The sequence below is a fragment of the Nicotiana tabacum genome, chromosome 20 (genome assembly GCF_000715075.1).
Source record: "Nicotiana tabacum cultivar K326 chromosome 20, ASM71507v2, whole genome shotgun sequence".
In the NCBI taxonomy this organism is placed as follows: Eukaryota; Viridiplantae; Streptophyta; class Magnoliopsida; order Solanales; family Solanaceae; genus Nicotiana; species Nicotiana tabacum.
In genome coordinates, this window is record NC_134099.1 from 16941875 (window position 1) to 16949425 (window position 7551).

Below are 7551 nucleotides of genomic sequence, written 5' to 3' on the forward strand. Positions count from 1 at the left end.
GCCAATGACCTCTCTGCTACTGGTAAATATGCTAAGCTCCCCAAACATTCTACCCTACGACTCAAGGCATCAGCCACCATATTGGCCCTTCCGGGATGGTATAGAATAGTGATATCATAATTTTTAAGAAGCTCTAACCATCTCCGCTGTCTCAAGTTAAGATCATTCTGCTTGAACAGATGTTGCAAACTCCGATGATCAGTGTAGATCTCATAAGGAACACCGTACAAATAGTGTCGCCAAATCTTAAAGGCATGAACAAAGCTTCTAACTCAAGGTTGTGGACAAGATATTTCTTTTCATGCACCTTCAGGTTTCTAGATGCGTTGGCAATCACCCTACAGTCCTGCATCAACACCACACTTAGACCAATCTACGACACATCACAATAAACAGTATAAGACTCCAAACCTGTAGGCAATACCAATACTGGGGTTGTAGTTAAATCTGTCTTAAGCTTTTGAAAGTTCTCCTCACACTTTTCTGTCCACCTGAATGGAGCACCCTTCTGGGTTAGCTTGGTTATAGGTGCTACAATAGATGAGAAACCATCTACAATCGACGGTAATACCCCGCCAAACCAAGGAAACTCTGGATCTCTGTAGCTGAGGACGGTCTAGGCCAACTCTACACTACTTTCACCTTCTTCGAATCCACCTTGATCCCCTCACTCAAAACTACATGACCCAAAAATGCCACGGAATCTAACCAGAACTCACATTTTTAGAACTTTGCATATAATTTCTTTTTTCTCAAGGTCTGAAACAAAGTCCTCAGGTGCTGCTCATGATGCTCCCGACTCCGAGAGTACACTAGAATGTCGTCAATAAACACAATGACGAAAGAGTCAAGATATGGCCGAAATACATTGTGCATCAAATGCATAAATGTTGCTGGGGAGTTGGCCAGCCCAAATGACGTCACAAGGAATTCGTAATGATCATATCGAGTCCTGAAAGCAATCTTCGGGATATCTGGCTCTCGAATCTTCAACTGATGATAACTTGAATGCAAGTCAATCTTGGAAAACACTTTAGCACCCTGTAACTGATCAAATAAGTCATCAATATGAGGCAATGGATACCTGTTCTTCGTTGTAACTTGGTTCAATTGGTGATAATCAATGCACATACGCATAGAACCATCTTTTTTCTTCACAAACAAGACTGGAGCACCCCAAGGTGATACACTGCCCGAATGAAACCCTTATTAAGCAATTCCTACGATTGTTCCTTCAACTCTTTCAACTTAGGAGGAGCCATAAAATATGGAGGAATAAAGATGGGCTGAGTTCCCGGCAGCAAATCAATACCAAAGTCGATATCTCTGTCGGGCGGCATGCCCAGAAGATTAGCTGGAAATACATCAGGGAAATCTCTCATTACTAGAACTGACTCAACTGTAGGGGTATCAATACTGACATCTCTCACATAAGTTAGATATGCATCACACCCCTTCTCAACCATTCGTTAAGCTCTAAGAAACGAAATAATTCTGTTGGGAGAGTAATCTAAGGTACCCCTCCACTCTAACCCCGGTAAGCCTGGCATAGCCAGCGTCACAGTCTTGGTGTGAAAATCAAGAATAGCATAATGGGGCGACAACCAGCCTATGCCTAAGAAAATATCAAAATCTACCATACTGAGCAATAATAAATTAGCTTTGGTCTTAAAACCACTAAGAACAACCAAACACGACTGCTACACACGATGAACAACAATAGAGTCTCTCGTAGGTGCAAACACAGAAATAGGAGAACTTATAGAGTCACGGGATTCACCTAAATACAGAGCAAACTAAGATGACACATAGGAATAAATAGAGCATGGATCAAATAAAACTGACGCATACCTACGACAGACCGAAACAATACCAGTAATGACAGAGTTAGAAGCAACTACCTCTGTAGGAGCAGGAAGAGCATAGTATCTGGCCTGGCCTCCCCCTCTAGGGCGACCTCCACCTCGAGCTGGCTGATCAGGTGGAGTGGTATCTGGTGTGTTGATCATAGCCTAAGGACCTAGTAGAGCACGTGGTGCCTGAGAAGTTTGTGGAGGTGCACCCCTCATAAGTATAGGGCAATCCCTCACCATATGGAGAGTGACGCCATACTCAAAACAAGCTCTCACAGGGCGTGGCTGTTGTGGCTGGCTCGGGCCAAGTCTACTGGACTGATCACTAAAAGCATCCTATGCAGAAGGTACAGTAGATACGGGAAGTGCATAATAAGGCTTGTAGGGCCTAGGAGTAGCCGTAATACCACTGGCGGCTAGAAGCACTGAATGAATAGGGTGACTCACATAGCCCCTACCATATCGAACTACAACTGGGGCTCGAGTGCCAATATAAGTGCTAAACTCTTGAGACCTCTTGGACCCCCTCTCCTCTCTCTCTCCAAAGCAAGCATTCCCTCCACTCTCCTAGCAATACTCACAACGTGCTGATACGAGATATCCATCTACAACTCCCGGGCTATGCTAATCCTGATGTTGGGATGGAGCCCCTCGATAAATCGATGGACCTTCTCTCGACTTATATCAACCAAGGCCGGTGCATGTCTAGCCAAATTACTGAAACAAACTACAAACTCCGACACAGTCATAACACCCGGGCGCTACTGCTCAAACTCGGCGCGCCATACATCTCTGAGGCTCTGGGGAACATACTTCCTCAAAACATATCCGAGTGCTGAATCCATGTAGGTGAAGCTACCTCAGCCAGACTATCCAACTCATAAGCACGCCACCACTGAAAGGCTACTCATCTAAGCTGGAACACAATGAGAAAAACCCCACTCGACTCTGCCACGCCCATAGTATGGAGGATACGGTGGCACTCCTCAAGAAAACATTGAGCATACTCTATCGCCAAACCACCGAAAGTAGGAGGGTGGTACTTCTTGTACCGCTCGAGCCTACGTTGATCCTCCTCAGAAACTATTGTATTACCCTCGGGCTAAACTGGGGCTACATGTGGCACCAGTATAACCTATGGAATCTAATCAACCTAAACACGCTGCTCTGGGTGCAAGTGACGGGATTTTGTGCTCCTCCCCCGGCCTAAGATGTGGCCAGAGTAAGGGGAATCAACCCTACATGATCTACAATATCGAACATGCTTAGGAACTGTGCTAGGGTCTCCTAAAGACCTGGAATAGTAGTAGGAATCTCAGGTGCCTGCGTGCTTAATGGAGCTACTGATGGCTCCTCTATGGCAGCTCGTGCGGGAGATCTGGCTGCACCACATGGACGTCCTCGACCTCTACCCTAGCCCCGGCCTCTGGCGGCTCTAGTAGAGGGCGCGAGTGCCTAGTCATCTGATCCGGCTGTATGTTTCCTATAACCTAACACGGGCTCGCTCGGGGTCTCAAATCACATCAAACAATGCCGAAAATGCATATCGTGACATGAATCGAACTATGAACTTCCAAATCTTCCAACTTTGAAAACTCGTGTCGGTACCAATCAAACCAACCCAAAATGATGTCAAATTTTGTAGATGAGTCCCAAATGACAAGACGGAGCTGTTCCAACTCTTGAAATCACATTCCAATCCCAATATCTTAAAAGTCAACTATGAGTTAAACTTCTCCATTTTCCGAACGTCAACTTTTCCAACTTTCGCCAAATTACCTCAAATTACTCTACAGACCTCCAAATCCAAATCCGGACGCACGCCTAAGTCCAAAATCACTATATGAAGCTACTGACATCATCCAAAACTCATTCCGGAGCCATTTACACAAAAGTCAAATTTCGGTCAAATTCTCATTACTTAAGCTTCCAAGACTAGATTCCTTCTTCCAATTCGACTCTGAATCATCCGGTAACTGAATTCAACCATGCATGCAAGTCGATACACATAATATGAAGTTGTTCAATACCTTATGCCACCAAGCGGAGCTTAAATTCTCAAAATTACTGGTCGGGTCATTACAAAAGTCACAAAATACGAACACCCATTCTCTCACGAATCCAACCATACAAGAATTACTCGAATCCGACCTCAAATCGCCTTTCAAAACTCAAAAATTTAGTCTAGGTAGTTTTTACTATTTTTCCCCAAATTTCCAACTCAAATCCCTGATTAGATAATGAAAATAGTAATAGATTCATGAAATATAGTCCAATCCGGGTTAGAATCACTTATCCAAACAATTTCCTTGAAGAACCCTTGAAAAATTGCCTCACACCAAGCTCTCAAAGTCCCAAAACTGAAAATGGGATAAAACCCTCAAACGTAGCCCTTTTCTGCCCAGCGATTTTGCATTTGCGGGCCTCCAATCGCACCTGCGAAAATTCCATCGCAGGTGTGGACTTGACTTAAGTCCCCTGGGTCAGCATCTGCGAGAGGAGGGCGTACATGCGGATGCGCACCTGCGACCAAGGATCCGCACCTGCGGCCACATCGCTCTTCTGCACATTCCCTCCGCAGAAGCAAAGTCGCTTTTGCGTAAATCTTTCCGCACCTGCGAACCGAGCCTTGGCTGCCTAAATCCACTTTTCCAATCTTTCATTCGCACATGCACGTTTGCACCTGCGGATAACCCATCGCAGGTGCGATTACACCAGAAGTTCAAAAACTTCAACATTTACACAAGTCCAATTTTCGATCTGTTAAGCATCTGAAACTCACCCGAGGCCCTCAGTACCTCAACCAAACATACCAACAAGTCCTAAAACACCATACGAACTTAGTCGAGTCCTCAAATCATATTAAACAATGCTAAAAATATGAATCATCCTTCAATCCAAACTTAATGAACTTTGAAACTCCAAACTTCTATAACTAATGCCGAAACCTATCAAATCGCGTCCGATTGACCTCAAATTTTGCACACAAGTCATATTCAAAAATTTAACTTTCGCCATTTCAAGCCTAATTCAGCTACAAACCTCCAAAACACAATCCGTACACGACCCTAAGTCCAAAATCACCCAACAGAGCTAACGGAACCGACAAAACTCTAATCCGAAGTCGTCATCATGCAGTTCTTACTACGGTCAAAATCCTAAGACTTAAGCTTCCATTTAGGGACTATGTCCCAAAACATTCCAAAAATAATAAAAACCTCCCGGCAAGTCCCATAAGTAGAAACAGATATGGGGGAAGCAGTAAATAGGGGATCAAGGCTATTACTCTCAAAACGACCAGCCAGGTCGTTACATGATTCTTGATATTGATAATTAATGCTATGGTGAAATAAATGAGGATTGTGTGTGTACGGTAGGATCAGGTTGTGCGCTGCAATCTATTGTATGTGTTATACTCATTGTTCTTATTTTGTTGGGTTTTAACATTTTTATATGAAATTATGAGATCTGTTATTCTGGGTTCTCTGATTGCGAGGATTGAGTTCATTTTCACAAATTAACTGCCTTAGTTTTATTTCCCATTTTTCTTCCCTTTTATTATTATTATTATTAGTGCATACATGTTATTGTATATGACCCGCCTTAGCCTTGTCACCACTTCGTCGAGGTTAGGCTCGGCAGTTATAGAGTACATGGGGTCAATTGTACTCATACTATAACGACCCGACGGGTCATTTTTCTTTTTAGAACCTCGTTCCCCTAAATAAGACTTCTCGTACTTGATTTTACTGATTTACTACTTGCAAGGGTGGTTTGATCGGGATTTGGAAGAGTTTGGGTTGAAATCGGAACACTTGATTCCTTAAGGTTGGCTTAAAAGGCCAAGTTTGACTTTGGTCAATATTTTGAGTAAAAGACCTCAGAATTGAGATTTAACAGTTCTAATAGGTTCGTAGGATGATGTTAGACTTGGGCGTATGTTCGGATCGTGTTTTGGATAACCCGGGAATATTTTGGCGCCTAATAGTGAAAGTTGGTTCTTGAAGGTTTTAGAAGTTCTTTAAATTTGGTTTGGAGCGGGTTTCAGTAATATCGAGGTCTAAATAGAATTCCAAGATCGGGAATAGTTCCGTAATGTCATTTAAGACTTGCACTCAAAATTTGGTGTCATTCGAGTAGTCTAAGTATGATTCGACGCATTCGGAGAATTTGGAAAACTTGAAGTTTAAAGTTTGATTCAATTTGGTTTTGAGGTATGATTCTTGGTTTCATTGTTTTTTTTCGCATTTCGAGAGTTCAGTAAATTCGTATAATGATTACAGACTTGTTGGTGCCTTTTGAAGGGGTCCCGAATGGCTCGAGTGAGTTTCGGGCCCCTCGGAGCAAAGTATAAGAAACCAGAAAATCCCAGTTCTGGTTTCTTTCTTCACAGACGCGAAGGGACCATCGCGTTTGCATAGAAGGAAATGGGACTGGGGAAAAGTGTGCTACACGTTCGTGATAGCTAGTCTGCGGTCGCGAAGATCTGGGGCCGGTGACTTCGCGTTCGCGTAGAGTAGCCTGGGAAGGGATGGGCTGCTCTGTTCTTCGCGTTCGCGAAGGGTAGGCCAAGCCAGCCTCCGCATTCGCGAGACCATGGTCGCATTCGTGATGTAGAGCCTCTAGATAGTCTGGACCATTTGCCTTTGCCAACGTGAGGCCCCTTCCGCGTTCACGATGAATGAGGCAGCTGGGCAGTGAATTTTAAAAATGGGACTTAGGCATTTTTTGAGTCATTTATCACACTTTTGGGCGATTTGAGAGCACTTAAGGAGGGGATTTTGACCTAGCTTTGCGAGGAAAGTAATTTTTACCTAATGTTAGTTTAATACATAGTTTATGGGTAGATTATAACATGTAAATTAGTGAAAATCATGGGTTTAGAGGAAAACCTAAGTTTTTGATAAAATGGGATTTTACCACGAATATTAGCTATGGAACTTAGTGAAAATCATATTTTTATGTTCCTAAGGTTATGGGTAACAACTCTCTTCGAATATTTTCAGAATCGGGGCACATGGGCTCGAGGATAAATTTTAGGAATCTTGCATTTAGAGTTGAGAAATTACTTTAATAGTTGAGATATGAACTTTTAAACCTATATTGATTAGTTTTTACACTATTTGGATAGTTTTCGATTGTTCGGAACCGAATTGAGGGTTTGGGCATAATCTTGGACTGAAATGTAGGCCTTGAGACGAGGTAAATCTCTTTTCTAACCTTGTTAGAGGGAAATTTCCCCATAGGTGAACTTAATTAATATATGTTTATTTGTGGGGACTCCGTACGCATGAAGTGATGAGAGTCCGTACGTAGCTACTATTCCTATTATGCCCGGGTAGTTTTAGGCTTACACCATGCTTTGTGGACACCATTAACTAATAATACTTGTTGATTGTATTGAATAGAACTAAGTTGAGGATTTTTAGAATTTCAAAGGTTCAAAGTAAATTCTTATTCTGAAAAGAATTGAGAAAGGTTATGTTCTCTTTATATTTAACCGCTTCGCAAGTATATTCCGCGAGCGAGGTGACTATTTCCACTACTCTAATAGGAGTTGGTCGTTCGCCTCGGCAGGTTAATAGATGCATCTTTAGTTCGAGCCGTTCAACCCTTGGCAGTGCACAATTTACATTTATGATTGATCGTATCGAACGTCCTCGATGGAATTTGTGGGTGATAATAGAACTAGAAGCCC